The following is a 24,549-nucleotide window of genomic DNA, read 5'->3' on the forward strand; positions in this document are numbered from 1 at the left end:
TGGGGCGGCGGGAGCGGGGCCGGGGCCGGCCGGCAGCGGCGGAGCCCTCCGGGGAGCGTGTGCCCGGCGCCGCCGAGGGGAGCCGGGAGGGGGGGGGGGGAGGCCCCTCCGCGGCGGCCAGCGCGGCTCCCCGCGGGCGCCTGGCGGGCCGCGGCCCTTTGTTCGCCGGTGCCTGGCGGCGAGGTGGCGGCCCCCGGGGGTGTCGGCGCGGGGGCCGCCCCAGCCCGGCCGGGAAAGCGGCGCAAGGGCCGGCGGTGGCGGGGCCGAGGCGGGACTCGCCGCGGAGAGCTGGAAATCCAGCCCCAGGCTTCCCGGCCCTCCAGGCCCGGCGGGGAGGGCGGTGGGAGGGGAGCCCGCCGCAGGGGCGTCCGGCTGCGCCCCGCGGGCCGCCCCCCCCGGGCCGGACGAGGGTCCGGGGGGGCCCCGCCGCAGCGCGGTCTCCGGCGTAGCCTGCGCTACTTCCGCGCCGCTGGGGGCTGTGGGGGGCGGCTCCGCCTGTGCGTGAGGCGCCCGCGGTGCCCGGGGGCGCGGGGAGCGGCGGCCCGGCCCGGCCCGCGGCGGGGCTGAGCCCGGTGCCGCCTGCGCCGGCCGCCCTCAGCCCCATGTTGAAATCCCTGGCTGTGGGTGCGCAGGCAGCTGCACACTTGGCTTTCCTGCCACAGGCGACTTGTTGGGCTTTGTTTTTTGCTTTTCTCTTCTTTCGTTGTGTGTGGTTTTCTTTCTTTCTTTCTTTCTGTACTTTCCTCTGGGTGCTGCAAACTTCTTTTTAATCAACTGGTTTGTTGGGACAATGTGACCGTCGTTGGCTGAGAACTTGAGCAGCGCCGTTCCCCTGTGCTCTACCTGATCCATGCAGGCAGCCGGGCGTGCTTTTCCCCTCAGCCCTCCTGACGCTCCGTACACTTAAGCACCTGGAAGTTTTGCTTTGGCAAATACTAACTGCCAGGCTCTCTGAAACCTGCAGTGGAAAGAATACTGTGAGCAGTAGGTTGATTGGTTTGAAGTGATTCCCAAGAAAATTTTTAAGATTGGTTTTCTCAGAATTCCAGTTGCTGGGAGGAGAAAAGTAACTGAGGTTCCTGTTACCTTCGCACTTGAATCCGGAAGAACGTGGTGGTGAAGAGCACTAACACATTGTGTCTCTGTTTTTACTATTCCTCCTGTAACACAGTTGTGAGTCTGGCTGGAAAAAAAGAGTAAAACAATTCACTGGGATATGGCCGTGGCTACGTACCAGCTGCTGTTTATATATGGCAGTTAATGCATGTAGGAGACGGTGGCCAAAAGTACCTTTCTGGTTAAGGTAAACCAGCGAGCAGTGGAGTGTGTCCCTTGAGGGAGCACCGAATGCCTCACTGGGCCGTTCGGATGAGAAGTGTTCGCAGAATTTGTTCATTGGTGTTACATCATTAATAAAGTCAATTATTTTGATGTGTTATGTTCCAAAACTGTGGCCTGTGTAACTCGTGTGGCACTGGACTGCGCCCTTGTTTCCAGCTGTTAAATTGCACGAAGGGATGGCAATTACTTCTGCAGTATAATGTCAAGCCTGCAAGTGATTGCAGTAGTGAGCAGGAGAAGAATGCCTGCCGGTCACCGGGGAAAGGTTACATAGTTGCAAATGTGTAGGTTTGTTTAGGAAAGAAATGACCCACCTCTGAAAACACACAGAAAAAATAATGTCAATTTCTCTTTGAACATGCCTGTGTGTTTACTAAACAGACATTTTGCAGAGGTGCAGCCAGACTTTCACTAGCCCCTAGTAACCAAAGCTCCCGGTCTTGTGTTTAAAATGACACGGTGGTTTTATTTATTAGTATTTATATAGTGGTTATGCTATATGCCACTGGTGTGGACCTGAGGTGGCCATAATTACTAAGATTGTTTCTATTATATGGAAATACTGTGGCTGAAAACAGTAACAGTTCATGGGCTTTCTCTGAGTGTCTTACATGGTCACAGTCAAACCTTACTTTTGATTTAAATTCACCAAAGATTTTCTGTGGCAATGTTTAGGTAATAAGGAGATGGATCCTCCGTGTCTTGTAATTAAATGTACGGTGCTGTTTGCTGAGCTCTCTGTAGAGTAACGTAGTAATTTCATGGTTTTAATGGCAGAGTTTCATAGGTTACCCTTTTTATAGCAGTTAGGTGGTGTTTTTTTTTTTTTCCCCTAAACTAGTGCAGCAGATGAGCAAATCTTCACTTCAGAAAGAGGCAGGAGGAGGGAAAAATTAATTCCTAAACCGAGAGGATGAATGTATGTGTGCACATATGAACATAACAATCTGGCAGCTGTTATCAAGCTGACACTGAAATCTACTTCACCACCCCTGTGCTGTTACAGAAAAAAGGCATATCTGGTTGAAGACTATTCGAAATATTTGTATTAAGTTTATGGTTATCATACTTACAGGAAAACCAGCATTTCTCATCCTGCAAAAATGTATCCACTGTATGCAGCAGTTCCTTCAGGAGAACTGCTTGAAACCTCTGCAAACTGAGTTGTCAGCCGTTCCCAGATTACCTCCTGCTTTGTCATGGTTTCCAGGTTGTGATTAGCAATTAGTGATCTGCACAGTGAGCGCTTCTGACATACCTCTGCAATCGTGGTGAGGCAGCCTGGTATCATGCTTGTGGACTGCCAGGAGCAAGTAACGTCAAGATTTGACCTCACTTTAGTTTGGCTTGGTACTATTTAGGTTGAAGAGACATGTCAAGAATGGAAAAAAATATTTATGGAAAATAATCCACATAATAGTAAAGTTCTCTTCTCTGTAAAATTTTTAGACTTAAAAAGCATATAGATAACACACCTAGTTACTGCAGTTAGTTCTGGATGCGGTTGTCTTTGATGAGGATTCATAAATCTCAAAAAATTCATTATGGGTTAACACTACTGTCAATACTAAATCTTTATATATGAAATAAGTTATTAATATGCCAGGCTGTGCATGAAGTTTGGTCTGTGTAGCATGTATAGGAAATCTTTCTGTCCTTTACTTTTATTCCAAAAAAAGGTTTGTGTCTGAAACATGATCCATTTTTTCATCAAGTTGTGTTTGTGGGGAATGAACAAGCAAATGATAAGAGATGTTTGTAAAGCCCACCTTGTCCAGGGCAACTGGAGTCAGCAAAAAATGGTCATGCTTATTGAAACCTTGTTTGTGTGGTGGCGTGCTAGTGATGCTGTTTGTGTGGCTGGACTGATGCAGCTACTGTAACAGTTTCTGAGTGACTGTTAAATGAGTACAATTTGGGCAGGGGTCAGCAGGCCTGAGAAATGGTAGGTGCGTTCTCCAAACCCTGCTGGGTAGGGGCTGTGCAGGTTTTGTATTGATGTAGTCCTGCTTATGGCTTCCTAGCAATTAATTTAATGATAAAAAAATGCTGGCAAGAAGGTAAGAGGGATTTTGAGGAGGGGAAGTCAGCCACACCTGACTGGCTTAACATTAATGACAAGTGATGATGAGCTGCTCCAAAAGGGAGCAGACAGATACACAGTTGAGATCATGTTTATGAAATGATTGACTATAAGCCAGTGTTAAAATGTGGAAAGTTATTACAGAAATGATGTATTGGGTAACCTTTTAGCAAAAAGAAATAATTGCGCATCCTGTAGCTTTGGATTGATCTAGTTGCAGCCAGAGACATTTCTGACTTTTTTTTCTGGTGACTTGACTGTCACCATAATCCTTGTGTGCATTGGGTTTCTTGGGATATTGTAAGTGTTTCACTTTTTATCTTCTTTTTCTCGCAGGTGTAAATAAGCATGCATAGATAATGGGTAGGCATAGTATGTTTCTTTTTAATTTTCGTTGTTGCTGTATTGTCTTTGTGTGATGTAATTGAACATGGTAAACAAGAACATGAAATAAGAAATCACAGATTTATAGGAGTTGTTCAAATCCTATGGGGATCGTTCAGTCTCTGTGATAGCTGGGTCTGATGTCCTGCATACCATGAGGTTGTAGTCAGGTTCCTAGACCTTGTATATAACCCCAATTTTATAGATTAAGTAAGTAGAAGTTTTCCTGCTGAATCAAAAAAGATTTTAGGAGGACCTTTTTGAGACACCTTTCCCCCCACCTCCCACCTAATGTTACGGGAGATAAAGTTTTCAGGCATTTGTGATGTATGGAACAATGCTTGAATTGTTAATTTAAAAGCTGTGCTATGTTAATATTTGTGAAAAGAAATTGCAGTCTGCTCATTGATAGCATTTGAAGGCAGTTGCTGATAAGAGACCAGAGCCCGGGGAAAGTTGGCTGTGTAAGCAAAGGTAACAGGTGTCAAATGACCATATTGTCACATAATTTGTATTTAGGAAGCTCAAGCCACCCAGAGCTTAAAGCTCCACCTCTTTGGTATGTCTGACATTCATCAGAAGAGAAGTAGTCTCAGTGAATGTGTGGTGTTTTTTTTTTTTTCTTCCTGTTTTTGGTATTCCCCCCACCCCCTTCCCAGTGGCAGGTAACTGGGAGCTGAGATGATTTGCTTAAAAGTCAGCTCCTGGACAGCAGGTTGTCTTCCAGGTATCCAATGACGACTTTGATGCTTTTTATGTTCTGCAAAGCGAACAGTTTCACAGTTGTTTATGACTGTCTCTGGGGCATTGTTTATAGATCCTAAGACACGGCGTGGATTGGTATGAAAATTTGCTGATTTTACTTGGGGTTTGTATTGGTCTTAGCACGTTCCCTGCTTGAGTCTAGCTGTTTTGGACACAGGCTTAGCTGGGTCCTCCACACTGCCCATGCAGAGAACCCTTTAAAATTGTAATGAAAATACTGAAGGGCCACAATGGATAAATTTAGCATAAATATATATATATATATTTTTTAGAATTAGATTTCATTTTGATACTTGCGTAAGTCTGGAGCCTGTTTCAAGTAGAAAGAAATCTATAGGCTGTTTCCAGAATGTTCAGGAACCCTCTCCCCCCAAAAAAAGAACCAACACCCTCCCCCCCCCCCCCCCCCCCCTTCTCAGTCCTGCTGCCCAGTTGACTGTTTTACTTCTAGCCGACACCACCAGGATGAAGTCTCTGGGCTCTGCATTTGGTATTGGCTGGGGAGTATTTCAATGATTTACCTGAGGTCAACCAGGAAAGCCCAGGTTCCCTGGGGCTGCTGGCAATTTTCTCAAGCTGGCTCTTGACCTCCTTGCTGATGTTGGGCTCCCAGCAGCAGTAGCAGTGAAAGGCAGCTGATGGGTAGCTTCGCTCTCCTGTGGCTTGGTGAAAGCTGTGAACAGCAGTGGAGAGCTGCTAATTTAAGGAAGAAAAGTATTGAAATGGGTCACGATTGCTTCATGTTTAGAAAGCTGTCGCATGATCCTGCAGGTTTGGGAGTTGGTGCTGGAAATGCAAGGCTGTGTTTTGCATGTAGTGATGATTTATTTCCCTCTGCTCATTATGGAAAACTCCATTTTAACCTTTTCTCTTCAACTTTCTATGCCTTTTCAAGGAAATGAATGCTTTCCTGTTGTTGTCTTCTGTTGTGAATACAGGTGACTCTCACTCATTGCAGGAGAAGTTGCAGGGTGAAGGTAGGAATGAACCTTTGGATGAAGCGTGGCAGCGGCTGTGGAGGCCCCTTGCCATGGGAACAGCAGCAGTGTGCCTGAGGGGACCTGTGGCTCCGGAGGTGGGGAGCCACACAAGCCCAGGGGCACCTTGGGCAGGGCTTCGCTGCAGCCCCTCTCTGCCAGTTCTTGCCGCCGTACCCTTGTTAGAGCAAGCAGGGTAAACGCTTTTGGGATTATTCAAGGCTAATGAAGAGGAAGGCTGAGTTCTGTGGTGCTTATAAAGAGGGGCGTAAAAAGCATACAGCATGCGAGCCTTTCAGCTTTGAAGGTGCTATCAGTAAAGGGTATGTGTGGTGCTGCGGTGGCTGGCTGATGTGAGCAGCACCTATCTTTAGCTGGACGGGATACGTCATTGCTTTCAATTTGACATTATGTGGTTTCTCAGTATTTCGGCTTTAAGTAATGGTGATCAAAGTGAAGTGTGTGTTTGTGGAAGAGTGGCTTGAGAGCGATTTCCCTTTGAGCAAACCCATCGTTTAGCTGCTGTGAGCAATTCCTGTAGCTCTGAGGGGGTGACGGCAGAGGAGCCTGTGAAAGCGCACAGTGCCTTCAGAGAACAGTTCCTGGAGGCATTTTGGGGTTTAGAGAGTTGCCAGCCTCTCTTCTCCTGGGCGACAGCCTTCCACCAGTGGAACACCATCTGATTCTCATAGCTTTTTACACTTTAACTTTGCTTATAACGGTCACAGATGTTTTAGTTCTGTTATAAAAACACCACTGGAAGTAACACTTTCTCAGTTGTACCAGACTACGACATCTTTTGGTTGTGGCACATTTAATCTGGTAAAATAAGATAGAGTAAATGGGGGAGAAATGCTGGTGACGTTAGTTATAGAGAACACGGTTCATGTAGCTTTAGAACAATTTCCTGATTCTTCAAAGGAAAACAAACCTTTTCATCCAAATATAAATTGAATGGATAAAACGGCAACAATGCTGAACCAATGCTTATGTATATTGAAAATAAAGTGGAATTCTTCTAACATCAATCCAGAGTATAGCACAGATGTTCTCACTCAGAAATATTTTGTGAGCAGTAAGAAAATAAAAAGTGGAGCAAAAAGTATTAAAAAATTCTGCAAGATACTTTAGGGCATCTGTGCTTTATTTCTTCCCCCCCCCCCCCTCCTATTTTAATATGCATTATATGTTTTGCTTGTTTTTTTGAGGTCATTTTACTGTAATGCACAGCAAGTCTGGTACTGCAAGACAGAAAAAAAACCACCAAAAAACTAAACTGCCTTTGAGCTAAGTTACATAATCCGGTGGTGCTGTTTAAAAAAAAATAAGAAAGAAAAAAATACAGCACCACAGATGTAGATAATACTTGTCAAAATTACTAATATTACTAGTGAAAGAGAAATGAGTCAAATTCTAAATTGGGGAAAAATAATTTTAAATTAAGTGAGCATTAGAGCCTTTTTGTTTTTGAGATAATCACATTAATTTTACTTGTTACAATATTTTAGCCATGTCAGATTTTTATTTACTTACTGATAGCCTTAGATATTTTCTCAAATTGGTTCCAGATACCTGTTAAATGAGAAATAATTTTAATAACTTTTTTGTTGCAGTATTTGCTGCAGTTCTTTTTGAATCAGGTAGCGGGTACATGACATAACTTATTTCCTACTTCAGTTTCTTACTGCACAGTGATACACGATAAACTATTTAGTCCCAGACAAGAGGAGAAATGTATCCCTACTAAAAACTCTTGGACTAGATCCCACATACTACATCTCAGGGCCAAGGTCTCCAGTGGGGGGGAAGAGTAATAAAGACCAAGTGTGTTTCCCTGAGAAGGGAGCGTGACTCTTGCATCCCAGGAGCAAAGATTAGCACCCCAGGAGCTGGGCTGTGTTCCTGCCAGGCACCGTGCTCTGGTGCTGGAGCAGTTGGTGGGTGTCACCTCCTGGATTGTTGCATTTCCAGCTCATCAGGACTTTTATGGTAAGAGACGGGGATGGCAGAAGGAAAATGACTGTGGGGAGAAGGGTGGTCTTCTGTAGGAGAGGCAAAAAGACTTGGCTGACCTTGGAGACTGGGGAAAGGAAGTGCTTTTGGGGTAAGGATAGATAAGTGTAAATCCTAGTACCTTTTCGTTCACGAGAGGGAAACAGTTTGTGTGGAAGGAAGATAGTAATGGGCTAAATTAAGTATGGACAAATATACAGAGCTGAAGATGGGAAGAAACTTGATAACTTGATGCCCTGGAGGTAAGTGGTCAGTTTAGGAGGAGGATGAGAAATTGACCGCAGTGGCACAACAGATGTCACCCAAAAGGCTTCCTTTTTAAAAAGAAACTTGTGGAATATATTATAGGAAGCTTCCCTTTTTGGGCAATAAGCTTAGTGAAAGTAGTGAATCTTTGATTTGGTAGGGAAAATAGACACTATTTTGGAGAAGCGATGTCACATTTTTGGCCATACTTTCCACATTCTCTCACGCTCAGCCTGCTGCTAATGCAGCAAGATTTTGAATCCTTTGCAGGAGGAGCAAGCTGGTATATCGTTAGCAGTTTTCTTTTTAAGTGGCCACGTTTGTAAGATTTTTGTTCCGGGTATGCATGTATTTACAGACTCAGAATGGCAATTTTAAATGTTTCTGGTGTTCATGTTGTATTACTAATAGGAAAAAAAAATTACGTGGGCATAAAACGTTTTAAATGGAGATAGGACTTTTGGGAGTGCCTGTATGTTTGCGTGTGGCACCCACTTAGGTGTTTTCGTTTGTTTGAAGAAATGTAGCCACACTTACTAAATAAAAAAGTAGCTTCACCTTACCCCATCTTTTTTGCATGTGCTTTCAAAGTTGTTGAGTTACTCTATCTTCCCTCTAGGCAAAGGCCACACAATGTTTTTTTTTCTTCTCTATTAAACGTCAGAAGCAATATCCTACTTGTGAGAAACTCGCAGAGATAGACCTCTTTGCGCATATAATGAGAAGAACAACTTTGTTCCAAGTTCTAGGAGTCCTTCTGGACAGGAAGGAACAGGAGCAGAATTTAATAAAAATTGAAAAATTACATCTAGGGATGTTGGAGTGTCTCTGAGACCAAGTAGCCTGAAAATTTTGTTGCTATAACAACTTAAATGACAGTTAAAAAAAAAGAATAAATTGGAAGCTTTAGAACCTTTAGCTTCTTTAATAAACCGCTAAGTGGAATAACAAGGCTTGATTTAATTTGGTCTCTCCAAGAACCTGTTGTACCAAAAGTTATTTGCATTTTTTTAAGTGTGCATTTGTTTGTGCTGTCAGTTTTTTCCCCCTCTGCCTTCCTGTGAAGACTGCTTGCCTGCAGCTGTGAGTGCTGGGAAAGTGGCCAGCTACAAGTACCAAAAGAATTTAGGCGGCCGAGCTGTGGTGGCTGGGCTGCGGCGGCTAGCTGTTCCTGGTGATTGAGTCTCTGGACTTGGTGCTGTGTGCAGCCTGGGAAGATTAAGAGGGAAAGGGTTGTACCCCCCCTTGAATTTATCTCCACCTTTTGGCAGTACCAGGCTGCTGGAAGACTGCTAACTTGAAATGTTAGGCAGTGATGAAAGTTAAAAAAAAAATAAATTGTGCAATTGTAAGTATTTAACCAGTTGGAGAGTAGTCATCTTCATACATCTTGCTTGTTCTGCTACATGTTTTTGCCTTTTATTACAGAGAGATGAACACTGGGTAAGAGGAGTAATGCTGCTTCTTTCTGAGGGCGATGAGGGGAGCCCAGCCTGGCCATGGACGTGGCTCTCCTGGGCTGAGCTTCCAGCTCCTGTAGGTCTCTTGTGAGGGTGCTCAGTGCTCAGGTGGCAGCACGAGTTTGGATCGAGGTGAGGGTGTGTACCAAGTTAACTGTTTCATGTTGACGAAGATGCTGCTTCTGTTGCGCACTGTAGGTCCGAGGCAGCTGGGGATGGGGCAAAGGAATAGCCCCAGCACACGGGACACCACCTCTGTCCTCACTCAGTCAAGCTGGGAGTCCTGTCTTCTGGGCGTGGTTTGAGTTCAGAGCATCACTTCTAAATCCTATACTGAACAGATTTTTTTTCTGGCGTTAGGAATACTGAGTTGGGAAGATAGGTTTGATGTTTTCTGCTCTCACTGAGTTTTCTTAACAGCAGCTTTTATTGCTTTTTCTAGTTTTTCTTCAAATGCAAAATAGCACAAATAAATGTGGTCTGTAATAATTCTGGAAAATTTTAAGTCTGAACTAAGAAATTGCAGCAAAAAGTGGACTGGGGGAAATAAGTAGGTCTTTTAAGTTTGGAGTTGTCAGTGTAGGCTCTGTGTTTTAAAACAGCTAGTGAACGTGGTTTTAAGTGTCTGTAACTTTATGCAAAATATTTGTATGTTTAAGTGCTGCCATTTGATTAAAGAGGAAACCTTCTATATTTTCTAGACTTAGCTAACCTGGTCTAAAAAGAAAATGTTAGGCTCTGCATGTAAAACAGTGCATTTAACTTGTGGTTATATGGGGCAAGGGAGTAGTCTCACCCTTGCCCAGCAATCACTTCAGAACATAATGCTAAACCTAGATGTTAATATGCGTGAAATGTTATTGTAATCAGTGTCTTATAAATTTCTCTTTTATTAGTACTGATGACCATTTTGTTGCTTTGGCGTTGCCACAAAATAACTATTGTTAGCTTGAAGCCCCCTGCTAAATTGGAATGTACAGATAATGAGTATCCAGTATTGTATCTTTTGGGGTTCATAAAATATTTCGCTGAAAAGTCTTCTGGTTCTTGCCCTGTCTCTGTGGAGGTAGGAATTTTCCTTTGCTGGTGCAATTCCCTAGCTGGGGAATGAAAGCAGCAGCAAAGGGGAGCTAGCTTGTATGAAAAGCTAATTTGTGCCGAGTTAAATATTCTTTTGATATTTGAATATGAAGTAATTAGCTTGGATGTACTGCTGTTTACCTTTTAGCATCTGGAGAAGTCTAAACAAGCTGCTAAAGGGAATTGTATTATAAATCTACTTCTGAGATACTTTTTTGGACAGTCGTGTATTTCGGACTGAGTCTAAATCTGCTTTTCATAGTGTTTTTTTTCTGTTGGCCAGTGACTTGTAGGAGAAGTGCTGAGCTAAATTGTTAAGGAAAAGTTTGGGCAGCGGTCTGATGTCTTCCTGCAGGCTGTACGGGGTGATCAGATAGACCCGTGTGGGAGTCCCCTTTCTAAAAATGTTCTCAAGGTTGGCCTGTAGTTGCTCATGCATGAATGCTACTCTTCTGTTGATTTGAGTGGTTAAATATTTACCATAGCCTTGTATGAGTCCCGTTTGTAGGAATGGTCTATTTTGTTTGGAATTACTTCCATTTCATAACTCAGCATTTGCTTGGTCTCATAGCAGACCACAATTAAAAGAGGGATTTTTTTCCTTTGTTTTATGTGAAAGTTATTAAACGATTTTGAATCTGTAAATCATAATAGCTGATTTTGTAAAACTTATGTCTTGTTTTATGGCTGGTCTATTTCCCTTTATTAGACCATGTATTATATCTGTGATTAGACAGTGTGTGAAGACTGCTCTAACTCTAGCTGCCTCCACAAGTTGCTTCGGACTCAGTGGTGCCAGTATTTGGTTGCCTTCTGAAAGGCTTTGTTTCCAAAGTTTGGTGGATGCCAAAGACATAGTGAATAGAGATCCATTTTAAGACACAATGAGTATACAATTTTTCCTTGGTGTGATACTGAAATAATAATAATAAAAAAATTTCCATAATGAATTCTTCTTTTAGAAGTGTGGTGTTTTACATCCAGAATTTCCCTGTTGCTTTTTCCAAAAAGTGCATTGTTCCTTTCTGAACTCAAGTGCAGAATGTAATAATTCACTTTGTGTTTTGTGTTATTCTGCAGCGTAAGCTACAAGCTGAGAAGAGGAGCAGAGATCTGAAATCAGTTTGTAATAAACAGCTCTTTGCAGCCTGCCTTTCACCTGATGCGCTGCTCAGAAAGCCAGCCTTCGGTGAAGACCACACGGCTTCAGAGTTGTAAACTGTGCCTAGATGCAGTAAAGAGGAGGGTCTGTTCTTTGCAATTGCAAATTCTACCTTTCTCAGCATCAACAGCAAATGGGAGTCAGCCTGCTGTTGTGCTTACCTGCTTGCTTTGCAGTGTGTGAAAAGCTGTAAAATCGGACACTGAGCTCAAAAATGCCAAGATTTTTCTATTTTAACTTTGTAGCTCCCCTCTGCCTTCCTCTGCTGTTACATAGCATGTTGGATTTGTAGGCCTGCTAGGTCAAAGTGGTGGAGTCCTCCCCCCGACCCTCTTGCATCTTTCTATGTAGTTTGTTCTGCAGACCAGATCATCACACCTGCTACCAGCCTTCTTCAGAGAGCAGATTGCAGCCTTGCAATTAAGTGCTCTGAACATCTGTTGGTGATACACCAGCAGCAGGACAAGGCTTTTAGCTTCAGTTGGCTCTGCTGGTTTTGAAATGTTAAGTGGAGAAGGAAAACCAAAATATTAGAGTAATTTTGAAATAAATGTAAATAGGCAGAAGGAAAAAGTGGAACTAATAAAATCTACTGCTTCAGTGTTTTTTTAAGCATGGATTTAAACGCATATTATGTTAAGTATAGAATTCCACTAATTAAAACTAGATCTGTGCTTTATTAGTATGTAGGTCACTTTAATGGTGATGACACTATTTAGCAAGAACTTCATAGCACTTTTCAAGTAATTTTTTAGCTGTGCACTGGCACAGGAGCTGTTCGTTTTGGAAGTCTTTGGAAATCAGCTGATAAATCCACTTGAAATTCAAATGTTTAAAAGTATGGAGGCTTTTCCTCTTCATATCTTTACTCATATTTTTGCCATGGTCATTGCTGTGGACTTGAATTTTCACAGTTGTATCCAGACTGCTGAGCTGTGCTTGCTGTGTGCTGCACAGGCACCAGCTCTGCTGCAAGGTGAGTGGAGCACCTTGCAGCATGGCTGGGTTGCCGTGGCATATTCCTCTCTAGTAGATTAATGGGTTTTATAGCTTGCCTTCATTATAGGATGAACTACTTCAAATTGCCTTTCTTTGTAACGTGGAGGTAAGATTATGCATACAGGTTGTACAAATTGTTAGGGAAGACCATATGTTTTGTGTCCCTGAACAGTTAAGGGATTCACTCACTCAGCTGTACTTCACAAATCAGAGTGTCTGCAGAGAAGTTTAATGTGACTTTACTATTACATTGTAAAAAACTGAGAGGTATTTTTTGCGTGACAACTTTTCCTTACTCCATTTTAACAGATTTCCAAGTGTGCAGGAACCTGAGGTATGGAAAGAGGTATCTGTAGAAGTGAGTGGGGGAGATGATAACTGTTGTGGTTAGGATTTAAGAAAACAGAGGCAGTGTCTTTTGGTTCCTTTCAGAAGCATTGACCTGAATCCAGTTGTGAAGATACAGAAAATATCTAGTTAGTTTTGCTTCATTGATGCTGTGATTTGAGAAGGAAAATGTATGTATCTGTATGCTGCTTTCTCAGGTGTGAAATAGGGGCACAGAGTAGGAGTGGGCTCCTTTGAATTGCTGCTCTCCCAACACAGCCCTGCATTAACTGGGAAGCTGTGTAGGTTTATGCCAATTACAGGTGATGGAGAATGGGGGCACGCACCTGGGAGCAGCATCGCGTCCTCTGTGAGGACCTTGTGCATTGTGTTTCACAACAGCATGATGCTAATTGCAGAGAGTAGTGGGTACTTGCATAAAGTCCTTCTGTGGTTTTTCACTGCATCTTTATGTTACCTTAGGAAAGGGAAAAGTACTTTGCTGTACTGGTTGTCTGTACTGCAGCAAAGCTGTGATGTGCCTATCAGTTATAACAGCATGCAACACCCAAACTAGAAGCAAGGAGATGGCTCTCTGGTTGCTTCTCCTCTTAAATGGGTAATTTCCTTCTGTGCTTTGCCACCTTCTTCCTTCAAAGCCCAAATTTGCAAAGAGACATCGTAGCATGAATTTGGCAAGTATGTAATTATCCCCAGGGAGTGCGTGGGGAAGGGAGGTACAGGAGTTTGCTGGCTGGTCCAGGACCACACAAGCACACTGAGCTGGAAATATAGTGCTGACCTGCTGACTCGTTAACTGCAAGACTATCTTTCCCCTCTAGTAAGGATGTGGTAAAATATTGCTGTATTTAATCCTTCTGCTCTCCTGTAGCTCTGCCTCCATATGAAAAGACATGCCATGCTTTGCCAAGCTGAAAAGGGAATATCTTGTGGAAATAAGCTGTTGAAAAGCAAGTCTTTTCCTCCCAGAAAAATGTGGAGTCTATCATGTTAAACTACTTAATAATTTCTGTTTCTTATGTAAATTTTTTCAATTTATTCATACCGTGGCTGAAACTTCTGTATAGTAATCTGTACTTGTCAGTGAGGATGTTGATTCCAGTATTGCATACTTGTTTAAATGTTTATAACTGAGAATGAAAGCAGAGGAAATGCTTATGTTTGACTCTAGTATACCTATCTAAAGTGATTTATGAATAGTGATTTTCTTTTTTTGAAGTTAAGTGACACACTGAAGCCAGAAGGCAATCAGTCAGTGCTGTTATCTGTCTTAAATATGAGAGATTTATAGAAGGGAGTATATTGATCCATGCTAGTGAATTTTTTCTTTTTTTCTCTCATTAAAGTGCTGTAATTTTCTTGTAATACATAAGTGTGGTAAATAAAGTGGTCATGGGCAAAAAAATCTGAGGCAGACAGTAAGTGCTTTAATAGTGTTCAGCTGGTGCTGGTAAGAAAGAATTGTCTTCATGCATATGCATTTGTTTTAGATTGATGGGGTTAATTGCCTTGGTCTCAGCTTTGCTTGTAGACTACTGTGATACTGATACTGATTTAAAAGGAACTCAATCTACCAAAACTTTTTAATCCCTTCTGCATGCAGTGCTTGAAGAAAGCATGTTTTCCTCTTGTAGGTCTAAGCTTTCATGATTATAATGTCATGTTCAGGATCTCTATATTAGGGATAGGGAAACATGCAGAGCTGCAATAGGGCTGGAGAGAGCATACAGGGGAGTGCTTGATATAGTACGTACTAAATAATAATTATACTAAGACCTGAAAATTGGGATTTTGCAAATTATAATTCCACCCTAAACCAGCTTTTTAAAAAGCTGGTGTGAGTTTACTAAGTGGTGGTTTATTCTTTTTTGTTTTAAAAAACATACGATAGCACAACTGCCATTTATTATTACCATTTTTGTTGAAGCCTTCAGGTTCTGTTAACAGCTGTCATAGTCGTCATGTTATCTCCAGCATTTTGCAGAGCTGCAGCTGGTGGACTATGCAAATGAAAACATTTACTAAATAATTTTAGATGACATTATAACCCTTGTTCTTCTTTTGCCTGTAGACTTTTTTTTTTTCAAGTGTTTCTGTATGCCTTTGACAAATGTGTTGTTATTAGGCGTGAGGACATACAATGCAAAGTAATTTATTGGAACTGGATAGCTTGAGAGATTTCAGCAAAGCCTAGTAGCAAACACCTCTAATGATTTACATGCATTTTGTGTCTCTTCGTTGTTGTGGCACATCCCTCATTCTACACATTTGTCTTTATTAGAAAGCCCCTGAGAAAATAAAAGCTGCTTGTATTTAGATTTAATCATTCTGAAATTAACAGTGCTGACGCTTGTTTCCTTTGCTGCCTTTGGGAACAGCTCTCTCTGACCTGTTCAATGGCATCGGTGTTCCTGGAATTTTCATCAAAATTAATTCTCTTCTACTAGTTTCTAGCCTCTACTATTTTTTCTGGTGCTGTTCCTGATTCTTGCAATTGATTGTTGCACAACAGTGTCCTCTTCCCTCTTATGCACTATATGCACATTGAAAGCTCTGGTTTAGAAAGTTTCCTGGTCCGCTTGCATTGTTGAGTTACATAACGATGCTATGGAAAGAAATTGTAGGGAAAGCAGTACTTCAGTTGTGGCAGTTGTTTCATCTGTTGTAGAGGAAAGGAGATGGTCTGCAGGTGCTTATAAATCATGTATAAACTTCTCTTCCTTTACGCTGCCATGTACATATATATATATATTTTTTTTTTTTTTCTCTGTCTCTGGCTTTCTTTTAGGCTGTTTTTGAGCTTTGCTGTCTTAAACTCAGGCTATTCACTATACCAGAACAGTAATCAAGGAAATCTGTCCTGTCCTATTAATCTTGTATCCTGATTACACGAGCTGTTCCTTAAAGTATGCAATAACAAAACAGAAGGGGTGGCTGGTGTGCAGGACTGACTACAGCAGTGTGCTTTCTGTCCGGACTCAGTCAGGGTCTTGTGTACTGTGCTGTTCTCGTATGCCTGAACTTGCCATGTGAAGAGGATGCAGACAGATGGATTTTCCAGCTACCAGCAGTACTGTCATGGGAATCCTGCAAATGCTACTGACTCAGGACTTTTAACAAAAAGTTGAGTTTTATTGAAAGCAATTGAACTGCAGTGCATAGTGATGAATGAGTATGTGGTGGTAGGATTCTGCCAGTTCAGATGTTGCTGCTTTTCTGTTTGCTCTGTAGTTTGTAAGTGGATATGTTTCCAAATGGAGATTGTTCTGATGATGATTTAAATGGATATTTGTGTCTGTTCTATGCCAGGATATATTTATATTGAATTTGTACACTATTAAATAACTTTAAACTTAGCTGTTAAAAAACATACACATAGTAAACCTTTTTTTTTTTTTTCTTTTCATTTAAACACTTACACTAATGATAAGAGGATGTATAGTCAGCATTTCAGCAACAACAGACAGAAAATGCATTGGATGAGCTTATTGCCAAGCAAGCTAGATATAGAAATCAATGTCAGGAAAAAAACTCCCAAATGACCTATGTGAAGGAGGAGAAAGAATTTAGTTAAAAATATAAGTAGATAACTGTATTATACAATTATACACTTTTTCACTGAAGTAGAAAGCCTGTAAAATCAGGTATGTTCACTGATTCACAGGTTGCTCAAGCATGACTATGACCAGAGTCAACTGAACTTCATAAGAGAAAGTGGCATATCCTGAGGATCCAAAGTGTTGAAGGACACTCCTTTGAATCTTATGTTTCCAGATGGAAAGGAAAATGATGTCATTTTTATTCCTCTTTTTTTTTTTTCTTTTCTTTTTTTTTCCACTGGAATTGATAGTAGCTGTAGAGCTAACATGAGTAGACTGTCTGCTTTCACAAACCAAGCACGCTTCTGTACAATTGTGCTGTTTGATTGCTGCTTTATCAGTCCAGGGCAAACTGTTCAATCTTTTTTTTTTTTTTTTTACAGCACCTTTTTATTACACTTGCACAGAGCATGGGCTTGGTTGTTAACATTCAGCTGGACTGTGTACAAAAAAAATAAATAGGAGTCATCCCAGCCTGATTAGCCATTGAAAATACCTTATCTGCTTTGCTGTTTTAAAAAGCCTATTCACATTTTCCCCTGTATCTCATCTGCAAGGTGTAAAAACTTTGCAAACATCCTATAGTTCGTGCTGTGTGAATGGATGGTGAGGATAGTCTGCTAGGTGTCTGGAATTTGATATTTACATATCAAACCTGAAAGTAGAGCATCTAGTCTCAACCCAGCTTCTGCTATACTGGTGAGAATGCCACACTTACTAAATATAAAACCACTTTTGAGTTTTGGGGATGAGAATATATGGCACCAGTTCTCTACAGGAGAGTGATTGCTCTGTTGTGGTGTGTTAGGTGATCAGGGTCACGTTTGGGTAGAAACTGGGTAGAAGCACCCTGAAATCATCAGGGTTGTGTCCAGGCAGTGACCTGCCAGTACAGCTACTTGTCAAATTCTGGAGCTAAAGTCTTAATGGTATACATTTAACATTATATGACTTGCAGTTTCTTCAAGTAGCAGCCCTGCAGTGGATACACGTCATGTAACGAAATCTGTGCAGTGCAGCTCTCCACTGTGAACAGAGGTGGCCTAAGGGTGACCCTGTGCAGGTCCCAGCTCTGAGCATGGCTGGATCACTGGGGATTACTGGTGTGCAGAGGCAGCAGGCAATGGGGGTGGGAAGGAGAGACAAGATGTATTTGTATTAAGCTGTTACAGGGGACTGGCCATGTCCATAAAGCCTGCTCTTTGGAGGTGTGCAACGTCACTGATGTCACTTGGGTCACTCTGCAGTGACACCCTTGGAGGAAGGTGCTGCATGGGTGAGTGGCATCCAGGCCAGACGGGACCTCATGCTTCCTTAGCCTGACCATGTGTCATTACCCTTCATGGTGTCCCTGCCGAGTGATGTGCCTGAGGGAGTGACAGCCCCTCCTGACCATCTGTCAGAGAGGCTCCCTAGATTTGGCTGTGCTGTGGTTTGAACGAGCTCTAGTGAAGTTCAAGCCATTTGTAGGTAAATGCTCTGCTGAGTGATTTCCTTGCTGTTGAGAATGTGCACCGTATTTCCAGTGGGAATATAGAACATGAGTTTTCAGCCTTGTATTTTGTTGAAATGGTGGGTTTTAGGTCTTCAGGAGCAGATTTTGTTTGAACCTTTTGGTTGGCGCTGGAGGTCCCTGTGAATCAAATTCTTCTTTGCCTGTGGATACTTGCAGGGTCTGTGATGGTATTTGTCCTTCCTATTCTGAATAAATAGCTTAAACTAAGTATTGTTGATAAGGAAAACTGAAGAGAAAAAGGGTAACGTGGTAAGAGACTACATTTGATCTTGCAGTGGCTTCTCTTCAGATGCGGTCTCACTATCTTTTTTTGAGTTCTGGGTAATCACAGGATTGAATTTAATTAGATTTCAGTTACAGGAACAGAGTCTATAATTAAGGAGTTAAGTGAATGGTCCTGAGGGTCAGGTTACTGACATTTTGAGGAGTTAAAGTGACTCTGCTTAATTTTCGTTAAAAGGTTCAACTTCTATGGGATTTTATTAATTTATTTTGGTATTTTCTTTATTGTCACGCTCATACTTACACACACATACAAAGATCCTTCTCAAGCAGAGTTCAGTTGCTGCCTTACCAAGAAAGAATTTGGTTTTTTTCTCCAGAAACCCTGAAGTTTCTAGAATGTGTTTGAGGTGGCCCACTGAAATGTTTGTGAATGATTTCCTGCGATGGAGAGCCTCTGTATGGGTATTATTTCTCTTCAGGGTGGAGGAGTGGTGAAGCATGAAAATGCTTGGTTCTTCAGTGTCAGCTGTTCCACTTTAAAAAGGTTAGGTTGAGCATACAGTCTGGTTTTGGGGTGATTTGGTGCTACTGGCATCTATTTCTATTAGCCTGCTTCCCCTCATGGGTGAGGATTGACATTTTGGCCTTCTTGCCAGTTCAGGTGATGTGGTCCCTGTGAGAAGGCTGCTTTTCAATTGCTGATAAATTGCATGAGCACAAGGATCCACAGGATGGCTACCTCCTTTCTAGAGAAAGAAATCTACAATGATCTTAAACCAGTAATTTTTCTCCTAAATTTTATTTTCTGCAGTTCTTTTGAATCACTGTTCATGCTTGTGAGCAATGCCCATGCTTTCTGCAGTGTCTCCGCCTTTGCAGCTTTGTGCCTGCAAATGTTAAAATTTTCTCTTTGAGAGAAACCCATTCAGTGGTGGATGGAGTCGGTGATTCAGATAGCTGTTTACAAGGGCAACAGAAAAAAACAGAAAATTTGAGCACGATTTTGTGGAGTTTGGCAGTCAGCTTTCACACAAGAAATGAAGCTTCCTTGGCATTTACAAGCATTGGAGTCTGTAGGCTCTCACAAACGTGCATCACTTGCTGCTTTGGTAATATGCACCTCTTAAGCAAGTAGGTCAGGGAATGGAGCCGGCTAGCTCTGAGTGTGTGATGAGACATCTAAGAAATCACAGGTCTTGTAACTCACACGTGCTCAAGCGTCAACTCAATGGTTGCTTTAGCACATTTATCTGTTTTATATTTTAGATTTAGGATCATGAGCAGTGAGTTCTTAAGTATTGCATTTGTATAACCTTCTATATTGACAGCTGTCCTTCAGTACTAGCCATCTCTAGAAACACACTGTATCTCATTGCTTGGAAGCCACCTCAGATATACAAGTTGCCCTTACACATTTGCTGCACGGAGTGCTGTAGTAATGGTAGTAGAATAAGCTTTGAGATAGTTGATTGTAATCAAGTACTGGCATATCTCATGGTCTTTACTGTATATATATTATTCTCCATGATTTAGGTTAAAAATTGTCCATTTGCAGCAGTAAACATGGTTCTGAAGATTAAGCAAAATGTTCATTTTAGCATGGGACATCTTGTATTTCCTGGACTGAGTCTTGTTAGAGAACATCCAGATTCCTCCTGCTATTGCTATTTCACAAAAATATTTCCCCAAAATCACGGTATTTTTTTGTAATCTAAATAAAAAACCCAAACAAACAACCCCAGAACTTTACTATCTTGTGATGTGTAGTAGCTCTTTTTATTTGGTGAAATGATGCCAGACTCCTGGTGGGTGCTTGAACTTACGAAATATAAAACGTGAATCATTGTGAAAGAAACCAAACCAGTATCATTGCTGAGGGTAAATGCACTGCTGGGTAAAGGTGGATCTTTGCAATCGGAAGCCAACAATAAGTGAAAGCGCTTATCAGCTGGCATGGTAACTGAGTCCGGAGCCAGCCCTGTCCGGGTGAGGGAGTGTGTGTAAGCACAGCAAGGCTGTGCTGAGGCTGCAGGTGTGTATTGGGAGAACGTGTTGAATTTACGCACTCGTACCGAGGTGGGAGTGTGCGCCGAGGTGTCCGTGAGAAGGAACAAAAAGGTCACATTGCCTCCAACAGTGAGAATAAAGATGTTGAATTTTTCATTGAAAAGGCTTGTACTTGTCAGGATTTAGCCACAGAGTGTTCGCCGCATTCTAATGGCAGAGTGTAAGAGAGCTGTTGCACATCACTAAATCTGCATGCTGCCATCACCAAAATCCTTACCCTTGCTTTGGTTCACATTCCATACTGAGAATTTAAACCCAGCTTGGAGGAGTTGGTCTGTGTAACTTTCAGCTTCTCTTGGATAGTTTTAAGCTACTTCTGTAGCATTAAATGCTGTTGCGGTACACAGGGACTCTGCACAAAACTCTAATTGCAGCTCTTATTGATGTTAGAAATCGATACCCTGTCACTGAGAGAGGTTATATACACCTCCCTCACCCCAGCTAAGTTTGATGGGTGTAGCCTAACTGTTAATCTGCAAGGTTGGTGCCTGCAGCTGGTCTGGGCAGCACTACAGGCTCTGTTTAGAGGCAGTGCAGCAGAGAAATTTTAAGATGTGATTCACCTTGTCCTGAAGTAGCCATGTGAAATAGCTCACTTCTTAGAGTTTGGGAGCTGGCTGCAGCATGCCTGCAATTGCTTAGGCACACACACTTCCAGTGCAGACTGTCCAGGTTGCTCCAGTGGATCCCATCCATTATATATGCCCTCTTGTCACAGCTCCCCTTTCACACTAGCATGTGATCTTGTGAGTGGCTGCTTGCTATGTGTAGAAGTACATATATGCAGGGAAAAAACCCCAAGCTACCTCCCTGAAAATCTCTGCTGCTAGCTCATTGTATGGCCATAGGTAGGTTGCGCTTCTTTACTTTGGATAAAAAGATTTCTGCCTTGCAGGAGGTTGTGAGGGCTGGATGATGTTTGCATGAGATTGTACTTCTCAACTCTTTGCTGAAGTACAGACTTCTCTCTACTCTGGGGGGTACTCAACTCCATGGACCTGAACCATGTCAAGAAAGGCTTCTTTGTGTGCATTCTTGGGAGAAGGGATGGGGACTCTCCAACTTCTCCTCACTTAAGGCATTTAATCCTATCTCATCAATAATTTAATGAATATTTTTTTTTTGAGGTCAGCCACTTGTGAATCAATGTTTAGAAAAATCATGCGTATATTTTTCTAAGTATGCTCCGAAAAACTTTCCAAACTCAATAGGTGTTAGTTCAGGTTTAAAAAAGCAACATAACCTGTTCATATCTATAATCTAATTTTGTTTTCCCTTTGCTGCTCCCTGGTTGGATAAAACTTGACACTGACTTTGTTAAAAAACTTAGAGGAAATAATTTTAAATGACTTATTTCAAGCAAATAATGTACTGAATTGAAATGTGTTTCAATATCTGCATCCCTGCTGTTTCCGCAACTTTGAAACCAGATAGCTAAGTGGTGATTGGATAGGGGCAAATCTTGTACATATGAGATGTGATGAATAAATACTGGGAGCCGTGGAAAAGAGTGCAAGAGAAGTACCAGGGTTGTATAACCACATCTGTGTAGTGAAAAGTGGTGTCAATCAGATACATAGGCATGTTACAGCAGATCTAGAAGCTGTTTGAAAAGAAATAGGGCAATTGTTCCTTCTACTGTAAACATTTTGTAACTCTAATTAAAAGGTATAAGAAGAAAACAGTTGTTCCTGCAAGTAGGGAGTTGTTATATAGTGTGTTGGGAGAAACAAACTGTATTGTTTTGCAATTTATATAATGTAATTTTAAAAATAAATTTATTCTTAGTAGAATGCCCTTGTAGATGTAGTCAGTGTCAGGTAACCCTAATCTACAGACAACTTGTTAAAAAGAAAAGCTGGTCTATGAGGTTGCAGGCTATTACTTGCACTGTTTTGGAGGAAAGTTGAAGCGAACAGCTTGACAGTATTAGTAAATTTGTTAGTAAAACTTTTTACAGTTCTTTATAAGAGTTTAGTAAGGAAACCTTTCATTATATCTATAATATTTTGGCATGAATACTATCACATGTGGTCAAGTTGTCAGTGTACATTGAATTCAAAAGTACCGGGAGGTGAAACACTCATTTGCAGTCTTGAAGTGTAATGTTTTCAGTTCAGGATGGACGGCCAATAGGAGTTTTGTACCACTGCTAGTGTTATTCTGGAACAGAGATTTTTGTCACCCCTATTGTTATAATATCTATTGCTTGCTATTGCTCAGAAAAAATACTGAGAATTGTTTCAGGGCTGCAAAGCTATCCCTTTCCAAGCCTGCACTTCACCACTGAAACAAAGTTTTAACTGCCAGAGCTGTGTTGTGTTGAAGTTAGAGAGTCTAGAAGATTAAAACAGGTTTCTGTTGATTGCTTTGCAAGCTGTGTCTTCATCTATGTGAGCAATGAAAAACCCTACTGCGACCTGGTGGTGCTTAGCTTAGTGATCATAAAATCTTTTCAGGATGAAGTCTACTTTTTTTTTTTTTAAATAAATAAAAAAAACCCTCCACAAAACCCACCTTCGTTCTCAGTACTGGGTACTGGTATGTCTATCAGGAAGCTTTCTCTTTCTGTGCTGCTTCTCACCATAATCCTTCATAATCACCCCTCTGTGTATCATTGGTTTATTATTATTATTTTCCCCAGTGTGAGTTCTTTCTGGATGGTATTTAACTATGTGCTTGTCTGTTGGGTTAGCAGATGAAGTGTGTGTGCTGGTGGCCATCGAGCACCTGGGAACAGAGTGGGTATTTTAAAGCAATTCTACTTCTCAGTGCAGATAAGCCCTGATATTTTTTCTACCTGTTCTTCCTAAATTTCAATTTGGCATTTTCCTGCTTTGTCTTGGTAAACACTGATGCTTATACCTGCATGTACTGAAATTTATGTACAGTATTGTAAATGTGTTGTGAAGCCAGAGGAGCTGCTTACATGATGCTGACAGTGTAGGTTTTTAAACTCAGAGCTGCTCATGTCCTCAAAAAAGATGCTTCACAGCTGGGAAATCTTGTTTCTGTGGATCCAAGCACTGAATTAAAGGTGTCAAATTTGAATTTACAGCATTTTTCCTCTGGGTAGTGTGAACAAATACAAAGTATCATGAATAGGAGTTACCATGAAGCAGTAAATCTGGATGTAGTAAGTTAGTGATCAGGTGCCAGAGAACCCATCGGTATGGCTAAACGCTGTTGAAGGGTGAAACATGCTTTAGCACCTGCAGTGATCTGTGAAGCAATCCGGATGGTGCGTTGGGGATTCAGGGTAAAAACCAAGTGCCTTGCCAGTGCAGAAAACTTGCCTGGTCAGGCCTTCCTACCATGAAACTTCACACCAGGTAAATCCTAAAATTCTGAGTTTAATACTTGCTTCCTTGAAGTTTTTAATTTCTCAGATTATTTGCTTCAGATGTTTGCACAAATTTGAGGTTCTTGGAACTCTTGCTGTGCCAGCATTGCCAGGCCGATACAAGTGGGCTTTGAATGTCTTGAAGTTAATAGTGGTTTAGAATGAAGTATTCAAATTAGCAACTCCCAGCCTTAAACCAGACTGCTCTAAAATCTTTTATGTTCTGCATGGTGGATGTTCAACATAGAATTTATTATTAATTATCTAGGATGTTCCCTCTCATTACCTGCTGTTATCTGAGTGAAAGGAATACTGCTATCTAGCATTGTAAAAATATATACCAGTATCAACACTGGCCAGAAGAAGGAATTCTTCATTCCAGGATAAACTTGCTAGGCATATCTCTTTCCATTACATTGCACTCAGATGTTGCTTATTTTGCTGTAAGTTAAAAGATTATGGTGGACAAAACAACATGAGGAAACTCTTAAAAACTGTTAGGAGGAAGGTTGGTGTACAGTTGCCTGCTGTGATCATATGCTTCGACTTTCTCGTTTCCACCATTTCCTCTTAAGAGTGGTCCTCTGCCCTCTAGCCTGGGCTTTGAACTGTGCTTTGAGGAGATTTATAAGAACTTCCAGTGCTTTGTAATATGTGGAGTATACCTTCAGAACTGGTAGGTAGCCAGAGTCAGGAAGCCTCCTTTTAGCATTTTTGGTTGGTGCTTTTTTTTTTTTTTTTTTTTTTTTTTTTTTGGATACCATCACTGGCAGTGAAATCAATAGCAGGTCCAGGCTCTATGCAGTTGTCATTCCAAGGGTGTTTTTTGATATAAAACCATGAAATGTGGATTTTTCACCTACTCCAGGAGCCTATTGCAGGCTGAGATGCTGACTCTCGTAGAAGTGCTTCCCTCCTCTGTACAAGGGACTTGGGGAGGG

The 24,549-nt window shown here is 41.7% G+C and overlaps 1 protein-coding gene across 16 annotated transcripts in view; it reads left to right on the forward strand.

Moving 5' to 3' along the window:
* Positions 1-24,549, forward strand: part of PARD3 (par-3 family cell polarity regulator) — a 481,499-nt gene that overhangs the window by 24,792 nt on the left and 432,158 nt on the right. The gene's annotated exons all lie outside the window — the stretch shown is intronic.

The sequence above is a fragment of the Falco punctatus genome (assembly GCF_963210335.1).
Source record: "Falco punctatus genome assembly, chromosome: 4".
NCBI classification, from domain to species: Eukaryota; Metazoa; Chordata; class Aves; order Falconiformes; family Falconidae; genus Falco; species Falco punctatus.